This window comes from Bidens hawaiensis, unplaced genomic scaffold (genome assembly GCF_021521415.1).
Source record: "Bidens hawaiensis isolate Kalapana, Puna unplaced genomic scaffold, B.hawaiensis_p1.1 tig00001269_1, whole genome shotgun sequence".
Lineage (NCBI taxonomy): Eukaryota > Viridiplantae > Streptophyta > Magnoliopsida > Asterales > Asteraceae > Bidens > Bidens hawaiensis.
Window position 1 is genome coordinate 243,970 of NW_027491072.1, and position 21,053 is coordinate 265,022.

Sequence of the window (21,053 nt, forward strand, 5' to 3'; positions counted from 1 at the left end):
TGTTTGTGTTTGCAATAATCATACGCTCGTTAAACCATTTTACGTCTAGCCCCGTGATTCCGCCTTGGCGGGGTGTGACAGATTGGTATCAGAGCCATTGGTTTTAGCGAACTAGGAGTCTTTACACGCCTAGACTATAACTTAAATGACTCATTAAGTATTTACCCTTGCAAGCATATAGTATGCATAGCTTAGGAATATATCTTTAGGAGACAATTCCATCTTGTGTCGAGGGCGATTGTCTACGTTCTGTGCCAGTTTTTGATATTATTCCAAAATATTTTCTTATTTCTGTTATTAGGAGAAAGAACATGCCGCCTAGAAGAGACACTGGTACCGACACTGGTGGGAATAACCAATTGACCCCAAAACAAATTGAAGAACTAGTAAACCAACGAGTGGCTGCAGCCCTTGCCCAACAAGGGGCCAACCAAAACAATTTTGGCAATGGTAACCGCACTGGAGAAGCTGACCCTGCTCAGAAGGGGTGCACTTACAACTCATTTCTGTCTTGCAACCCTCGCGGCTTTGAGGGTACCGATGGCACTGTTGGCTTAATGCGATGGATTGAAAAGATGGAGTCAGTGCTTGATATCAGTAACCGCGCACCTGACTTCATGGTCAGATACGTCGCTTGTACCTTCGCTGATAAAGCACTAAATTGGTGGAATTCTCAAGTGAAAACCCTTGGAAGAGAAGTCACGTCTCAACTCTCATGGGAACAGTTTAAAGATATGGTGATCAAGTACTACTGCCCTCGGAACGAGCTACCAAAGATTAAGTCCGAAATGTGGGAGCTGAAGATGATTGGAAATGATGTGGCTGGTTATACCATCCGCTTCAATGAGTTGGCAACTATAGTGCCTCACATGGTCACCCCAGAATACAAACGAGTAGAAAGGTATTTGTGGGGTCTTGCAACCTAAATTAGAGGCATGGTAACCTCGTCTAATCAGGTTGACACAAAGAGTAAAATAATCCTATCTCACAAGCTGAGAGACGATGCCGTTCGTGATGGGTTATTTGACCAAGTGACCAATTTTGGAGAAAAGAGGAAGTGGATAGGCAAATATGAGAACAAGTCAGGAAAACGCACATTCAAGAAACTAGAAGCGGTAAAAAGCCTTTCCAGCCAACACTGTTGAGGTCAAGAAGTACCAAGGGCCCCTCCCCAAGTGCAATAAATGCAACTTCCATCATGAGGGAACTTGTGAAAGTGCTCGTTGTCATAACTGCAAGCGTATTGGACACCAAACACAAAACTGCTGCAATGCTCAGTCCAAAGTAGCATGCTTTGAATGCGGTGCTACTGACCACTTCAAGAACTCACGCCCTAAGCTTAGGAACCAAAACAACAATCAAGCACGAGGAAGAGCATTTGTGTTAGGTGTCGAGGACGCACGCCATGACCCTAATACTATCACGGGTACGTTCCTCGTAAATGATCACTTTGCTTTTATACTATTCGATTACAGGCGCTGATGTGAGTTTTGTGTCGAATAATTTTAAATCTTTACTCAGTATTAAAGCTAGTAAATTAAACAAACCTTATACCATAGAACTAGATGACGGAAAATGTATCGAAACTAGTTAGATCATCCGTGGTTGTACCTTGTACTTAGAAAACCATCCCTTTAGTATAGACCTCTTTCCAATCAAACTCGGAAGTTTTGACATTGTTGTTGGCATGGATTGGTTATCAAAGAACCATGCAGAGATTGTGTGCTTTGAAAAGTTAGTTCGCATTACACTTCCGGGCAGAGAAATCCTTTCAATCCAAGGAGAGATTAGTGGAAGTACATTGAAGATTATAAGTTGCATGAAGACTCGAAGATATCTAAGAAAAGGCTATTGTGCATTCTTAGATCATATTGTCGACAAGAAACACGAGGAGCGACGACTTAAAGATATCCCAATTGTCAGGGACTATCCTGAAGTATTTCCTGAGGACTTACCTGGATTACCACCACCCCGGAAAGTCGAGTTCCGAATCGATTTAGTGCAAGAGGCGGCACCGGTCGCGCGGTCGCCTTATCGCCTAGCACCATCAGTGATGCAGGAATTGTACCGTCAGCTGCAGGAACTTTTGGATAAAGGGTTCATCAGACCAAGTTTCTCACCATGGGAGCTCCGGTCTTATTCGTCAAAAAGAAAGATGGTTCCTTTCGAATGTGCATCGATTACCGAGCATTGAACAAACTCACGGTTAAGAACCAATATCCACTCCCAAGGATAGATGATCTGTTCGACCAATTACAAGGTTCGAGCTTCTACTCAAAGATTGACCTACGATTAGGATACCACCAAGTGAGGATCCAAGAGGAAGATGTCCACAAGAAGGCCTTTAGGACTTGTTATGGTGATTATGAGTTTCTAGTCATGCCCTTTAGGTTAACAAATGCGCCAGCAGTTTTCATAGATAAATTCGTGATTGTTTTTATCGATGATATATTAATATGTTCACGAACCAGAGAGTAGCATGAGCAATATCTGAAATTGATTTTGGAACTACTTAGGAATGAAAAATTGTATGCCAAATTTTTTAAGTGTGAGTTTTGGATTCGAGAGGTGCATTTCCTTGGGCATGTCATCATTGAGAAAGGCATACATGTAGATCCATCCAAAATCGAGGCAATCAAGAACTGGGAAGTGCCGAAGACTGCGTCCGAGGTGCGTCAGTTCCTAGGTCTAGCTGGCTATTACCGTCGATTTATCAAAAATTTCTCCAAAATAGCACAACCTTTGACAATGTTAACCCAAAAGGACAAAAAGTTTTATTAGGGAGATAAACAAGAGACAGCCTTTCGACTATTAAAACAAAAACTGTGTTGTTCACCAATATTGTCCCTGCCTGAGGGAACAAACGACTTTGTTGTATATTGCAACACATCACACCAAGGACTTGGCTGCGTCTTAATGCAAAGAGAGAAAGTGATTGCTTGCGCATCCCGACAACTCAAGATGCATGAGAAAAACTATACTACCCATGATTTAGAATTGAGCATCGTAGTTTTTGCACTAAAGATTTGGAGACACTACCTGTACGGCACAAAATGCACCATCTTCACTGACCACAAAAGCCTCCAACATATATTTGAATAGAAAGAGTTGAACATGGGGCAACGTAGTTGGGTTGAACTACTAAACGACTATGATTGCAAGATCAAGTATCATCCTGGAAAGAGAATGTCGTGGCAAATGCCTTAAGTAGGAAAGAACGAGTTAAAACCTTGCGCGTACGTGCTTTAGGGATGACAATTCACACATGTCTTACTGCTCAAATCCGTGATGCACAACATGAGGCACTCAAGGAGAGGAACTTGAGGAATGAAGCTTTACGAGGCATGGTTAAACAACTGGAACTAAAGGATAATGAAACTTTCTACTTTTTGGATAGAATTTCGGTACTAGGTTTCGGTAACTTGCACGATTTAGTGCTAGAGGAAGCCCATAAGTCAAGATACTCGATTCATCCAGGGTCCGATAAGATGTATAAAGATCTTAAAGAGCTATACTGGTGGCCCAACATGAAGGGAGACATTGCCAAGTATGTCGGTAAATGTTTAACGTGTTCAAAAGTTAAGGCGGAATACCAGAAGCCCTCGGGACTTTTGCAACAACCAAAAATACCACAATGGAAATAGGAGCATATTTCCATGGATCTCATCACAAAACTACCCAAGACCTCTAGTGGGTTCGACGCCGTTAGGTAATTGTCGATCGATTAACAAAATCCGCACATTTTCTGCCGATTACAGAAGCCGAAAAGACCGAGAGATTAGCATGGCTATATATCAAGGAAGTAGTGACAAAACATGGAGTACCCGTCTCTATCATCTAAGATAGAGATAGTCGTTTTGTGTCAAATATTTGGCAATCACTATAAGAAGCACCAGGCTCACGCAATTATATGAGTACGACATTTCATCCTCAAATGGTTGGTCAGAGTGAAAGGACTATCCAGACTCTAGAATACATGCTACGAGCTTGTGTGATCGACTTTGGTGGAAATTGGGATACTCACCTACCTCTGGATGAGTTCTCTTGCAATAACAGTTATCACACCAGCATTAGAGTAGCCCTATTTGAGGCATTGTATGGTCGAAAGTGTCGCTCCCCACTCTGTTGGGCATAAGTTGGCGATAAATAACTAACTGGTCCACAAATTATTCAAGAGACCATAGATAAGATTTTTAAGATTCGCGACCGATTGAAAGCAACATGTGATAGACAGAAGAGCTATGCCGACAACCGCCGGAAGCCAATAGAATTTCAAGTTGGAGACCGAGTCCTGTTAAAAGTATCACCTTGGAAAGGAGTCTTTAGGTTTGTAAAGCATGGAAAACTTAGTCCCCGTTATGTCAGACCATTTGAGATTACGGATCGAATTGGCCCGGTGGCTTACCGACTCAAGCTACCGTCAGAACTTCAAAATGTGCACGACGTGTTTCACGTATCAAACCTAAAGAAATGTCTAGCGGATGAGACATTGATAATATCGCCTAATGAATTTCATGTAGATGATAAGCTTCGCTTTGTTGAAGAACCTATCGAAGTTACTGACTGGAAAGTGCAGGAGCTTAGACGAAGCCGTATAAAGTTAGTCAAAGTGAAATGGAATTCTAAGCGTTCTCCCGAGTTCACGTGGGAACGAGAAGACCAGAAGAAGCGAAAGTACCCACACCCTTTTCCGAATAAATTAGAATCGAGCACCAAGAGATAAATTTCGGGATGAAAATTTTTTTTTACTAGGAGAGAATGTGACAACCGGCAAAATTACTGGTAAATCTTCGCCAATAATCTACCACATAAATCCTAGTTACAAGTCATTACCTAATAATTATCGTTAGACAAAAACCTTCGAGTTACATACAATTTCATTTCGTATATCTACCAATGATAATACAGTAAAAATACCCGGTATGCATACCAGGAACTGCCCGGCAAATTCTAGAAATCAGAAAAAAAAAAATTATACATTAAGAAATTCATAAATTGTAGATTATATGGGGAATATATGATTTATGCAGTGAAAAACATTTCCTATTATATCTTGTATCAATCCACCCGGAATTGGCAAGCACTGTATATTTACACCGGCTTTTAAGCCATATTTAGTTGACCAACACCTGATGCAAATATTCTTTACCGGAAATCATATAATATTCGTTGGTAATGTTATTTCGTAATTAATATGCATAAAAATGCCTCAAAACAGAAATTATTTTATAAAAACGGCACGCGATAATACCGGTATTTTACTCTCTCTTTCAAAGAAAAAGAAAATAATATACTTAATAATAAAAATGGTGGGCCCCACTACCCACCTTTTTACCAAACCACTAACTCAAAACCATTACTCACCTCCACTCTCCACCAATTAAATCTCATCTTCCTTTTCTATATAAACCCATCAACTTTCACCAATTCATCCATCCCTTTCATTTTTTACCATCTCATTTTCTCTCTACAAACTAACTCTCTTTCACCATCCCTCTCTAAGATATAAATCTGGTGACATTCCGGTCAAGTTTTCCGGCAACGTTTCTGACGAAGTTTCCGGTCAAGTATTCCGGTGACGTTTCCGACGAAGTTTCCGGCCAAGTTTTCCGACGAAGTTTTCCGGTGACATTTTCCGGTGACGTTTTCTGGCAAATATGCGATAAAATCTTTCGTTAGAGTTCATTGTTTTCGTATCTTTAATAAGATTCCTTTATCATAATTTCTAAATAAGCTAACAACAAGCTAACATAATCAAAGGATCCCGTTTGCATGGATGGAAATACCTCCGCATTCTGTGAATCCACCTTAAGTTAATTAAAGGATCTCGTTTGCATGGATGGAAACACCTCCGCATTCTGTGAATCCACATTAACTTAAACATGGATCCCAATGCATGGATGAAAATACCTCCATATTATGTGAATCCGCATTAACTTAAACATGAATCCCGTTGCATGGATGGAAATACCTCCGCATTCTGTGAATCCGCCCTAAGTTAGTCATGGATCCCGTTTGCATCAATGGAAATACCTTCGCAATCTGCGAATCTGCACTAAAACATGGTTACATACCTGCAACAAATTTGTCTTAACACGAAATCGCTTAAAATATTGCTAAGGTGCATATAAGTGTAACCGTAACCTTAACAGCTTTCTTACCCTATTTTGTTTCATCCATAATTTACTAATAACTAATCCAAATGTGTTAAATTTTGATTCTATGAAAAATTTCTTCGAAAGAAAAATCCATAGATATAAATAACTTTGATAAACACCTTCGTTTGGACCTCCAAAGAATCCTCTTTTCAGAAGTGTGTAGAATTGTACACTTTTGAAAGATGGGCATATTTCTTATACTTTGGGGATCCAAATCAGAAACTTTTCTAAACAAAGGTTGTTCATAACACAACAAACTAATGAAATGGAGAATTTTATAAAATTTCATCAACATTTAATATTTTTAACCAATCCAAACATCCGGGTCAGAATCTGTCAAAATCAGAAATAATGGTTATCGACATCTCTAACATCATAACTTTCACCTATTATCTTCTCTTCAAGGCCTAACACTCTCGTAACACAACCCCACACTAAATTGAGTATGTTTAATTCTTTAGGGCACTAACTACAACTCGTGGCAAATATGCAAACTTGTGAATTTAACCTCTTATTCATAGGTGAGTTTTCACGGCCCCCTTTTACTTGTTTTATTATTTTACAAAATCGGGGGAGAAACATACCTCAAACATCATTTCATTAGCATCATGATAATGCGAAAAGAAGCGGCATAACCGGATTTTGTGAATATATGAGACAGTTACATCGGAGATCATTAAGTCCTCAACATTAATATATAACCATTACTATGCATTAGATGTGGAATATGAATAGTACTATTGGGATTGACAACCCCCGGTCATTGGTGGTCGTGCTAACCGTTGACATACCTAGTCATATGATCGTATATTGTCTAAGTATATCATGTGGACCGCCACATGAAAAGGCAAAAGGAACATGTCAAGCTTGGTTATAGACTCATATATTGCAACTCATTGTTTTAGCTAGACCACGAGAATCCACCTAACTTGTTTTGGTTATCGTAACATATACTGTGATTTGTTATCATTAGTGGTTTTTCATTTTTCATATACATAAACCTGTGAGCTCACCAACAATATGTTGACTTTTTAAGTATGTTTCTGAGGTACTTAGGCGATGTTGCATGGGTAAACAATTTTGGAAAAACAAGCATGTCATGGATACGCTTTTGAGAGATTTTGCTAGTATAACCCAAGTCGTTGGGTCGTATTTGAGAAATCTTTGAAACTGTTGTTTTTAAATTAAATAAATTGGTTGTAAAACTTTAAACTTTTATGTATCCAATGCATGTTTGTGTTTGCAATAATCATACGCTCGTTAAACCATTTTACATCTCGCCCCGTGATTCCGCCTTGGCGGGGTGTGACAATATGAAATACAGTTTGGCGATCAAGACACTAACAGGCTCGTGTATGATTGGGTAATCACTTTTCAGCCTATCATTCGGATAGATATATCTAGGGACATGCAAACATCTTGAAAATAACTCACCACAATAAGTTTAGCAAATTTAGTTTATATCACTTCAAACTTTTTACTTATCATGTAAAGCTACCACACATCAATGACTAATCAAGAGTCTTTTCAGCCTAATAACTTCACATGTTAGGCACACAGAGTCAATTTTCCCATCATTTTTCAAAGGTTGGATCCATTTTCATTTGAAAACATTTTAAGCTTCTAAAGAGCTTTAGCTGAATAATAATATCACTTCCCCGATGATAACTTAGAAGACAATTTTAGATTCAATCACCCCAGTCACTCTTCGTTTTCGGGTAAATGGCTATCTTGTATGTCTACAAGTAGGTAGTAGGACCAAACACATAATATATGTCGCTCAAACTTAGGTAGCCGACATAATTTTCAATGAAAGAACTTAAAACAAAAACCGATAGTTAAACCATGGTTTAATTTTTGATATTCAGTCGACTCGGTCACTTTCAGTCCTAAGGTTAATGGCTATCCCGTAAGTCAAGAGTTGATAACAGGACCAAACATATGAAGTATGTCCGTCGAACTTAAGTAACCGACATAATTTTATGCGACAGAACAAGGTATTTTTTGTTGTTTTTTTATTTGAATAACACACACACACCCTCTTTTTTTTATTTGAATAACACACACACACACACACACACACTTTTTGTATTTTTCTTCCCCCCCTTAATTTGTACAAAAATTATAACAAGCAATAAAAACAAAATTTCAGTACAAAATTTAAACCTAAAAAATACTCAGTCTTCAAAACGTAACATCTTAAGAAACCCTACAAGCACATTGAATATGGCTGTTCTGACCGGTTTCGTAAACAGGTCCGCCACATTGTTATCAGTGTGGACCTGTTCAATATGAATTAACTTCCCGTCGTAACAGTCATGAATAAAATGAATTTTGATATCTATGTGCTTGGTTTTAGAGTGCCAAACCGTGTTTTTAACAATTGCAATTGCAGCATCATTATCACAGAAATTAGGATTGTCAAGAAATTCCAAACCGTAACCTTGCAATTGATGTTGCATCCATATGACCTGTGAATAGTAGGCAAAAGCAGCAACATATTCAGCCTCAGCAGTGCTTGTGGATACCATTTGTTGTTTCTTACATTGCCACGAGATGAGCCGATCCCCCAAAAATTGACTTCCAGCAGACGTCGATTTCCTGTTAATATCATCACCTCCATAATTGCTATCAGGAAAAGCATACAGATCAAATTCCCAATTCTTGGGATACCAAAGACCGAGCTTCGGTTGCCCTTTCAGATATCTAAAAATACTTTTAACAGCAATTAAATGAGTACACTAACAGACTGCAAAAAATGATGTCAGGGCGACTGGAGGTAAGATACATTAAGGACCTGATCAATGACCGATAGTAGGTTCTACGGGTTTCCCTTAAGGATCTGATGAAAGAAGAGGTCTTTCAGCCATATGAGTCGCCGCACTCTTGGAATCTTGAACTTCAAATTTTGCCAACGTATCCTCGACGTATTTCCCTTGATGTAGCAAAATGCCTGTCGAGCTTTGACGAACTTGCAAACCCAGAAACGTAGTCATCTCCCCAACGAGCTCATCTCAAACCTTTTATTCATCACTTCCTCAAACTCAGAATAGAGAGCAGTGCAGGTAGAGCCGAAAATGATGTCATCCACATAAATCTGAACCAAGATCAGATACTTTCCAACAATCTTTATGAACAGTGTCTACTCAATGGTTCCACGCTTATACCCGTGCTCCAAAAGATGAGATGTCAATGTCACATACCATGGTCGAGGAGCCTGATGAAGGCCGTAGAGAGCCTTGTCCAACTTATAGACATGCAACGGATGCTTAGAGTCGACAAAACCCGATGGATGATCCACATAAATTTCCTCCTTCACTTCACCATATAGGAATGTTGTCTTGACATCCATCTGATAGACGGTGAAACCCATGTACGATGCATATGCCGAGAAGATCCAAATGGCCTCAATACGAGCCACTGGAGTGTACACCTAAGTATAGTCCAAACCCTCAACCTGACGAAAACCACGAACCACAAGCCTTGCCTTGTTTCTAACCATGACCGCAGTATCGTCCTGCTTGTTGCGAAAACCCATCTTGTATCCAGCGACTTCTTCCCAGCGGGTAGCTCAACCAACCTCCAAACCTTGAGTTTTTCAAACTGATTTAGTTCCTCATGCATAGCGTCAACCCAGCTTGGTTCTTGAAAAGCCATGTCAACTGTCTTGGGCTCAATTTGTGAAATGAAGCAAGAATACAAGCAGTTGTTGATTGTTCTAGTTTGACTTCTGGTTGAGACACCAGCTTCAAAGGGACCAATAATACTGTCAATGGGGTGATCCCGTTGAATTCTTGATTGAATAGAGTGATCATGAATAGAACAGTTTGCTGGTAAATTGGCTGGATCTTCGAGGGATTCAATGAGAGGTTCCTCCATCCCTATGCTGCTGTACTGTGCCAGTACGAGGTACTGGCAACATAATCGTTTGGAATGGCATCAGGGAATAGAGTGCTACCAAAAATCCGAAAAATGACACTCTCCCCCTCAACTGGTAAAATCTCTACTATAGAGGGCTCTTATGGGGATACAGTCTCGGTGACAGTATCTTCCAAATTCTCTGATGAAGGCTAAGTGGTATCTAAAGATTCAGACGTGTCCACACTCAGCATAGGAGACTCTTGAGTGTCAACAGGGACATTTTCTTCATCATCAACAACAGTAGAAATTCCTCCACCTGAGTTATCTGAATCGACTACTGGAAACACATTGAATGATTTGAACAGTTTGTCATAGCCAAATAACCAGTTAGGCACACACGAGCATCAGTCTCATTTTTTTCTAGCCAATGCAGATCATATGATTCGACGATCTGTTTCGATGCCTTGTTGTAGACTCTATAGGAAGTTCGACCATCATAACCAACAAAGTAACAATCATTTGCCTTGGCTTCAAACTTCGGAGTTTTCTCAAGATTAAACAAGGTGCACAGACAATCAAAGGCTCGAAAATGTGCGACTGTTGGCTTGTAACCTTAAACAATTTCATAGGGAGTCTTCATCTGAGATTTGTTGATCGACACCCGATTTTGAACGTAACAAGCAGTGTTGACCGCTTTAGCCCAGAAGAAAAATGGTAACTTTGAATCACATAACATCGTTCTTGCAGCTTCGATCAAAGTACGGTTTCGTCTTTCCGCAACATCATTTTGCTGCGGAGTACGAGCTGAGCTGTATTGATGAAGAATTCCTTTTTCGGCACAAAAATGATTCAGTGTAGAGTTCTTGAACTCCGTGCCGTTGTCACAACGAATTCCTTTGACCTTCAAGTTCAATTGATTTTCCATAAGCACCACAAACTTCTTGATCAATTCTGCAGTCTCACCTTTATTCGACAAGAAAAACACTCAAGTAAAACGAGAGTAGTCGTCGGTGATGACCATACAAAGATTACTACGAGATAGACTCAAGACATCAACTGAACCGAGCAGGTCCATATGAAGAAACTGAAAGACGCTAGAAATTGTATTAATCAGCTTCGGCTTATGTGCTTTTCGATGATGCTTGCCTAACGCACAAGCCACACACTTCTCGATAGTCACAAAATCTTTAACTTGCAAGCCATATACAATACTGTTTTTCACAAGACGTTTCAGGGTTTTGATATTGGCATGACCAAGGCGACGATGCCAAAGCATGGCATTATGTTCCTACACTTTAGAAAACAGACATGTAATTTCGTCAAGAACGTTCTTGTTTATGTCAATCAGGTAGGCATTATCTTTTCTCTAAGATCTGACCAGAACCCACTCCTCTGGTATGATGATACCATGTTTCAGAATCAAGCATTCCTTGTTGGTAAAGTGAGTAGAATAACCCTTATCACAAATCTGTGACACGCTAAGCAGACTGTGCTTTAATTCCGGAAAATAGTATCAACAAACCAAGTTCTGATAATATTCCTCCACTGCTGTTCCTGCACAATATGCGAGATCAGTTAGTTTTGGGTACCCAGTCCATTGTAGTTTTGGGTAACTCTGAATTGGTCAACCGTGTTACGGGCTGCCATGACATATCATCATGCTTATCAAAATTCGAATCAGAAGATGTTAAGGACTTTGTTACCAGAGACTTGGGCAACCATTTGTATTTTGGTTTGAAAGCTTTGTGATTTACCCAAGTGGTTGACTTAGTCTCCGATTTGCGGATAGAAAACTTGTTTAGCTTTGACCTTTTAAACGTTTTCGGTTCCGAGGCCCACTTCGGTCTTGGAACCGGAATCGAGTTTCCATTCTGCCTTTGAGTTACAATAGGTTTGGTCTGATGAGAACTTGACCTGTCAGCCTTGTCTCTTCTCCAATTGCCGTCAGAGAGCCTTGCTTCATAATGCCTTGTTAATGAAAGTTTTTTGCAAGCATTCTGAGGCATGGTCCTCTGATGGCTTCTGTAATAAGGAATATACGGGCGACGAGAGAAATTTCTAGCAATGTGACCGGGAATGCCACAGTTGAAACAAATTGGCCTTTTAACGTAAACATCGTTGTGGCCAATTCCCGGTCTTGCTCTGTTCTGTGAGCTTGTAAAAACCTGTTTCTCTCACAAATGTAGGTGACAAATGTTCATTATGACCTTTAAGCTCATCTGATTTATTAAGTGACAGATCACTACCTTTTGAAGGTTTAGAAAAAGTAGCAAAACAATTGTCTTTGCTCTTAAAAACAGAGCCCACACACACATTATTAACATAATTATTTAAGACAGGCAAAACAGGCAAATTAAAAGAAACAACAGAATCAATGGGTGAGTCATCATCCTCATCGGTCCAATCCTCAACTATTACTTCATCTGCACATGAGGTAGACACATTAGAATCGTTCGCCTTGGAGGTTGATTTAGATGCCGAGTCTGAACCAACCGTACCCTTTTCGGCTGCAGGTGACTTACCAAACTGCAAATACTTTTCTTTTTCTTCTTCTTCTTCCTTGTTGAGAGGGAGACTAGTATAATTATTTTATATGGAGGGGGACCCATGTTACATCCAATACCCACACCCTTATTTTCTTTCCATTTCAATTGATTTTTTATCATTGACTCAACAATAGCACTTGAGACATCAAAATTTTTAAAATTTAATTCAGCATTTTCGAATTTATTAGTTAGTTTTGCATTTTCCAACTTCGATGCATCTAACTCAGCGGTTAGTTCAGCAATTTTCTTTCTAGCATCTAGATGGTGACAACACTTTGAAAAAAAATCCGATTAAAGTTTTGAAAAATCTTGTTGTTGTGCCTCTATTTTGTCTTTTAAAGCCTTTTCAAGTTTCTTAATTGTGTAATTTTCATACTTAACACCCTCCATTTCTCTAATTAGGTTGCTATTGTGAATTTTATACAGACCTACTTTATCAATGCATGATTGAGAACATAATACAAAACTTACCTTAGAGGATTTGGTGGAGGTGAAGACCATGAAAGCATGCTGAAGATCCCTGACCTGCTCCTCAGCTTCGTTCTCCTCTTCTTCAACATCCACCTCAGCAAAATTTGCAACTTGATCACTTATGTTCAGTGCTGCCATCTGATCTACTCAGGAGAAGTTCTGAACTACCAAACCATGCTCACCCACACTCAAACTAGCCGCATTCTCTCCTCTTCCACCATTCACAGGAACCATCGCCCTCTCTCTATTCCCTTCCTTAGCCGGATTGTAACATCTAACTTTTGTTAAATAATAAATAACAGAAGGTTTTGTTATTAACCGTGTGTTGTTAAATTAGTTGTGTGTTAAGTGTTTGGATAATATTTGGAATTGGAATTATGAGTGGGTTGTGGGGCCCGTAACCCCCCCCTATATAAACCCAACCCCTCCACCCTTTCACCATTTCCATCCTTTCACACACATACTAGAACACACATTTTCTCTCAAGACCCGAATCCGAATCCGGGCTAAAGCAAGGAAGATCTTGGTGTTCATGTGTGTTCAAACAACAAGACCACGTCCAGATCTACGTAGTGTTCAGTTCCGAACAGAACCCGAAGAAAAATGTGAGTTTTGGTTAAAAAGGTTAAGTTTTACGGTTTTATTCGACATGCAAACTGATAGAACAATAGATCGGGTTGTAAGATGTAAGAAAAACATAAACTTGGTGAGTTATAACCTCACGGGTTGATATAGGACAAATAGATGATGTTCGGACCTCTTAAAAACATGGGTATAGAAAGTTGGTACAACCCAAACCCCATATAAAAAGGGAAAATCGGGTCCTAAGGAAGAGTCACGGAGTAATTTGGCTTAAAATAACAAAAATGAAGAAAAGGAGATATTTTCGCATAAGTCGATTTCGCATCGCACAGCCATGCGAAGCGAAAAAGTCATGAGAAGCGAAAAGTCATGCGAAGCGAAATTCCATGCGAAGCGAAATTCTTCCACACGAAATTTCATGAAATTCATTTTCTGATGCATTTTTGTTAAAGGACTGTTAATGAAAATAAAATTTTTCCGAGCTGACCTGGAAGCTCAACCCCAACCAGCGGCTCTGCCCCTTGGACCCTGCTAGGGGCTGCCGCCCCTAGACCCCGCTACGAGGGGCGCTGCCCTCGGACCCCCGTTAGTTAAGGGTTTCATTAACTTAGACGTAGGAAGTAGTATAATGGATAATTGACACGCGTAATGTATTGTACAGTTAGCCGTGCACAACTAAGGAAGGGCATTACCGTTAACGGCGAGAGAAACCGACTCCAGATGAGTTCTAGCCCATTTATCTGTTATGTTTTCGGGGCTGTGTGTATACTCCTATGTGGTAGATAATACACTTACTTGATTGGTAAGTGTATGATACGTGTATGATTGTGTATTGAATGTATTGTTACATAATGATTGTATGAATGAGTATTTATATATATTTGTAACTAGAAGATATGTAAAGTATGCACGTATGATAATGGTATGGTTATTCGAGACAGAAGGGACCATATAGTATCTAAGATGTTAGGGACCAGACCCTCATAATATCTGAGTTGATAGGGACCATACCCTCATAATATCTGTGATGTTAGGGACCAGACCCTTATAATATCTGTGATGTTAGGGACCAGACCTTTATAATATCTGTGATGTTTAAGACAGAATAGCTTATGGTATACCATAGGGTTTTATGAAAGAAAGTATGTAAGAACGTATGCATGTATGTAAAGTCTGTATGAAAGAAGTGATAGTAAATAAGGTATGAATACATATCTCCGGACACGTATGAGTATGGTATGAATGTATCTATGTTAATTGAGTAACTAGAACTCATTCAGCGTAGCTGACTTTTAGTTTGCACGCAGGCAAATAGGTTGAGTAGCTGGCTTGAGGAGGGACACATGGCACGAGCTAAAGAGACTGGCATCCACGAAGAAGTGTCTGGACTGTTTTAATTAATGTTCGTGGAAAGACAATTTGTATGATAAGTCAAAAATGAATGTTTTGTAATGTGATGTTGAAGTTTTATATTATTCCGCAAAAGTTTTAATTAACTCTGATTTTAGAACTGTGTTTATGAGTAAATCCAACACCAAAGTAGGGTTACCGGGAATGGGGCCTTACAAGTAGGTATTAAAGCATAAGTTCGAGAGAATAAGCATCCTACATGCTTAGACTCGAACAAAGAATGGGACTTAAGGAAAAAAAGAAAGAATACGTCAGTCCAAGAATGCCATATGTCTCCCAAGAAAGCTTAGAAAGCAATCATCTTGTGTAAGTTGATCATGATCTTGTGTACAGTAAAGGAGTAAGAAAGCTAACTTAATAGCTAGATGTAGAATTGCTTGTTTGTGTGTGAAGATGTGAAACGTGTGATCAACCACCTATTATACGTAGGAACCACCACAAGTGGACCCACAAAAGGAAGTGTGTAAGACATGGAGAGTAATGTGATCAGCTAATCACAACTGGCCACTGTTATTACCTGTTAGCCTTACAATCCCTGTACTAAACAATTCCTGAGGTGACAACGTTTGTGTTTTCTTATAGAATACGAATGGCTGGTGCTAAGAAGACTGCTGGACAAGGAAGTCGCACGAGTCGACGTGGTAGACCATGTGTTACCCAAGTACCCCCCGAGCAACCGATTATCGAGTCTGATGGAGAGAGAAGTGTGACTGTACGAGATGAAGGGAATCAGCTCGACCCAGCGATTCAAGCTACTATTACTTAGGCAGTAGCTACTGCAATGCAAAATCACCAACAAGAAAAGTCAACCGCAAGCCGTACCGGAACTGGTGGGGAGATGGGGGAAGGTAGTAAGAAGGATGAAGAGACTGAAGTAGAGGAATCAAGTAAAGATCGGTCTGCGAATGTCAATGCTGGTAAGAGGGGCCGAGGTGGGTGCAGCTACAGGTTGTTCAAAGGTTGCGACCCACTAAAGTTTTCTGGTACAGGGGATGCAATCGATACTCTCCAATGGATAACCGTAATGGACACGGTTATCTGAATTAGCGAGTGTCTCCCCAACCAAGTAGTGGGTTTTGCTGCCCAGTCATTTAGGGAGGAAGCTATGTTTTGGTGGGAGACGGTAGAGCAAAGGAAGACTACTGCTGAGATCAAAGCTTTGGGGTGGGAAGATTTGAAGGAGATGGTCATGAAGAAGTTTTGTGCGGATGCTGAAGTCGAGAGGGCGGAGATGAAGTTTCTGAATTTGAAGGCGGGGAAAATGACGCACACCACAGAGTTCAACCGTATGTCCAGACTTGTCCCTGACATGGTAAACACTGAAGCGAAGAGGATCAAGTGCTACTAGAGGGGACTGCCACAAAATATCCGCACCTTTGTCCGGCTAGTAAACCTGCAAATTTTGATTCTGCTGTCGAACTTGTAGAAATGGTTTATGATGACCTGGCTATGGATGATGTGGTGGTGGATCATAAGAGTTTGAAATACTTCTTCGAGCAAAAAGAGCTGAACATGAGGCAGAGAAGTTGGTTAGAACTGATAAAGGACTATGACGATGATATCAAGTATTACCCGGGGAAGGCTAATGTAGTTGCTTACGCCTTGAGCCGGAATAACGCAGAAGTTATCGCGACGATCAAGTTTTACAAGTTGGTTATAAATTCGGATTTCTTCAAAGAAATCAGCACGGTGCCGTTAGAAGTGTTGGTAGATGAAGGGTCGATGAAGAAAGAGAGGATTCTTGGGCAGCAGAACGAGTTGATAGATAATACTCATGGTGTAAAGACCAGGTTTGACCAGATATAGTTCCCACGACATGGGAAACTTAGAGGTCGAATCCTAGATGAGGCCGATAAGTGCCGTTACTCGATTCATCCAGAATCCACCAAGATGTATCAAGACTTAAAGAAAGACTACTGGTGGCCAGGTATGAAGAACGAGGTGGTGGATTATGTTAGTAAGTGATTGACTTGCTTGCAGGTTAAGGTCGAGCACCAAAAACCGTTTGGGAATATGCAGCTACTGGAGATACTGGAATGGAAATGGGAACACATCACAATGGATTTCATAACTAAGCTACCGCATACAGCTAGAAATCATGATACCATATGGGTGATTGTGGACCGTCTGACGAAGAGTGCTCATTTTCTGCCTATACGAGAGGCCATCTCGTCAGAAACGTTGGCCCACGTGTTCGTCAAGGAAGTGGTTACAAAGCATGGGGTGCCGTTATCGATTGTGTCAGACAGGGATACCCGCTTTACATCAAGATTCTGGAAAAAGTTCCACGAAGCCATGGGGACAAGACTGAACATCAGCACGGCGTATCATCCTCAAACTGATGGACAGTCCGAAAGGACTATCCAAACCATTGAGGATATGCTACGTGCTTGTGTGCTAGACTTTGGAGGAAGCTAGGATGATCATTTTCACTTGGCAGAATTCTCTTACAACAACAGTTATCATTCAACTATTGGCATGCCTCCTTTCGAGATGTTGTATGGTAGACGTTGTAGAACTCCCGTATGTTGGAGAGAAATTGGTCAGAAAGAAATTGAAAATTTACAAATGGTGCAAGAAACCTCCTCAAGGTTTGATCAGATAAAGTCCAGGATAAAAGCTGCGCAAGATCGCCAGAAATCATATGCGGATAAGCAGAGACGGCCCATTGAGTTTGATGTTGGAGACCACATGATGCTTAAAGTCTCGCCTTGGAAGGGGATTATTCATTTTAGAAAGAGGGGAAAGTTGAGTCCAAGGTTCATAGGACCGTTCAAGATCGTGGCGCGGTGGGTGAAATGGTTTACAAGCTTGATCTACCTGATGAATTGGAAGGAATTCACTGTACGTTTCACGTCTCTCACTTGAGAAAATGTCTAGCTGACGACACATCCCATGTGCCACTGCTGGACATCGAGGTGGACGAACAGTTGAACTATGTCGAGCAGCCCATTGAGATAGTCGATCGCAAGGAGAAGCAGCTTCGTCGTAAGGTTATTCCCTTGGTGAAAGTGATATGGAAGCACCGTAAGGGATCGGATGCCACTTGGGAGGTCGAAGAAGAGATGCACAAGTTTTACTCGAATTTGTTTAGTAATAATAGTTAGGTTTCGCGGACGAAACCTCTTTTAAGGAGGGTAGACTTGTAACATCCAATTTTTGTTAAATAATAAATAACAGAAAGTTTTGTTACTAACTGTGTGTTGTTAAATTAGTTGTGTGTTAAGTGTTTGGATAATATTTGGAATTGGAATTCTGAGTGGGTTGTGGGGCCCGTAACCACCCCTATATAAACCCAACCCCTCCACCCTTTCACCATTTCCTTCATTTCACACACACACCAGAACACACATTTTCTCTCAACACCCGAATCTGGGCTAAAGAAAGGAAGATCTTGGTGTTCAAGTGTCTTCAAACAACAAGAACACGTCCAGATCTAAGTAGTGTTCAGTTTTGAACCGAACCCGAAGAAAAAGGTGAGTTTTGGTTAAAAAGGTTAAGTTTTACGGTCGAATTCGACATGCAAACTGATAGAACGATAGATCGGGTTGTAAGATGTAAGAAAAACATAAACTTGGTGAGTTATAACCTCACGGGTTGATATAGGACAAAAAGATGATGTTCTGACCTCTTAAAAACGCGGGTATACAAAGTTGGTACAACCCAAACCCCATTAAAAGGGTAAAATCGGGTCTTAAGGAAGAGTCACGGAGTAATTTGGCTTAAAATGGCAAAAATGAAGAAAAGGAGATATTTTCGCAATAGTTGATTTCGCATCGCATAGCCATGCGAAGCGAAATCGGTATTTCGCATCACACAGCCACGCGAAGCGAAAATAATATTACGCATCGCACAACCATGCGAAGTGAAAAAGTCATGCGAAGCGAAAAGGCACGCGAAGCGAAATTCCATGCGAAGCGAAAAGTCACGCGAAGTGAAATTCCATGCGAAGCGAAATTCTTCCATGCGAAATTTCATGAAATTCATTTTCTGATACATTTTTGTTTAAGGACTGTTAATAAAAATAAAATTTTTCCGAGCTGACCTGGCAGCTCAACCCCAGCCAGCGGCTCTACCCCTTAGACCTTGCTAGGGGTTGCCGCCCTTAGACCCCACTACCAGGGGCGCTGCCCCCGGACCCCGTTAGTTGAGGGTTTCATTAACTTAGACGTAGGAAGTAGTAGTAATGGATAATTGATACGCGTAATGTATTGTACAGTTAGCCGTTCACAACTAACGAAGGGCATTACTGTTAACAGCAAGAGAAATCGACTCCAGATGAGTTCTAGCCCATTTATCTGTTATGTTTTCGGGTCTGTGTGCATACTCCTATGTGGTAGATAATACACTTACTTGATTGGTAAGTGTATGATACGTGTATGATTGTGTATTGAATGTATTTTTACATAATGATTGTATGAACGAGTATTTATATATATTTAAAACTAGAAGATATGTCAAGTATGCACGTATGATAATGGTATGGTTATTCGAGACAGAAGGGACCGTATAATATCTGAGATGTTAGGGACCAGATCCTCATATTATCTGAGATGATAGGGGACCAGACCCTCATAATATCTGTAATGTTAGGGACCAGACCACCCTTATAATATCTGTGATTTTAGGGACTAGACCCTTATAATATCTGTGATGTTAGGGACCAAACCCTTATAATATCTGTGATATTTAAGATAGAATAGCTTATGGTATACCATAGGGTTTTACAAAAGAAAGTATGTAAGAACGTAAGCATGTATGTAAGTCGATATGAAAGAAGTGATAGTAAATAAGGTATGAATACGTATCTCTGGACACGTATGAGTATGGTATGAATGTATCTATGTTAATTGATTAACTAGAACTCACTCAGCATAGCTGACTTTTAGCATGCACTCAGGAAAATAGGTTGAGGGAGCTGGCTTGAGGAGGGACACATGGCACGAGCTAAAGAGACTGGCATTCACGAAGAAGTGTCTTGACTGTTTTAATTAATGTTCATGGAAAGACAATTTGTATGTTAAGACAAAAATGAATGTTTTGTAATGTGATGTTGAAGTTTTAAATTATTCCGCAAAAATTGTAATTAACTCTGATTTTAGAACTGTGTTTATGAGTAAATCCAACTCCAAAGTTGGGTTACCGGGAATGGGGCCTTACCCGGATGGGTTCACTCACGAGCAAAATGACCCGGCTCATGATAGTTGTAGCACCTCAAAGAACTTTTGTTAAATCCCACCTCTGGGTTAGCATGTACATTTCAGTTGTTCCTTCCTGTACTTTTGGTGAACTTTTTGGCTCTAAAAACGGCCATGGCGATTTGCTAAGAGATGTCCATCTCCTCCACATCATCAGGATGTATATGATCCAGCTCAGCGGCCACAACGGATTGTACCAGGTATCGAACAAGAAAGGCATTATAGCAGTTCATAAAACCTGCCATTAAAGAGATGCTCTCTTGTGTCTCCTTAGAAATAATAGGAATCTGAATGGGAGACCGGCTGGAGGTAGCCATAGGAGTTTGTGATTTCGGTACACGAGCCGGTTGTGGTAAGAAAACAGGAGCAGTTGGTGTAGATTGTGGAGTAGGTTGACTCTGTGATGACTTGAACATGGAGAAGGTCTGCTGAGACTGCTGCAATTGAGCTGGCTGACTCTATGGCGACTTGAACAATGAGAAACTGTCTTGTGAAACTAGAGCATTGTTGGAGGCAATGCTATAACCATTAGTATTGTATGTATTCGCATGATTGATTTCAAGAGATTCTCCCAAGACATAGTTAAATATGTTGAATTGCTGTCTTAGTAGATCCTACCTACTTCCTCATATCTTGATTTCCCTCAAACACCTCAGTAAGACCTCCTAAAGTGCTTTAGCAGAATCCAACTCTCTAAAACCTAAGGCAATTTCAGGTGAGAGTGCCATGGTCAAAGTGGCTAGAGCCTTCTCATCTTGCTCAACTATGTCAAAATCAGCATCTGTATACGACTCAACTGGCTTTGTCTCCACTTCATCAGACCTTTC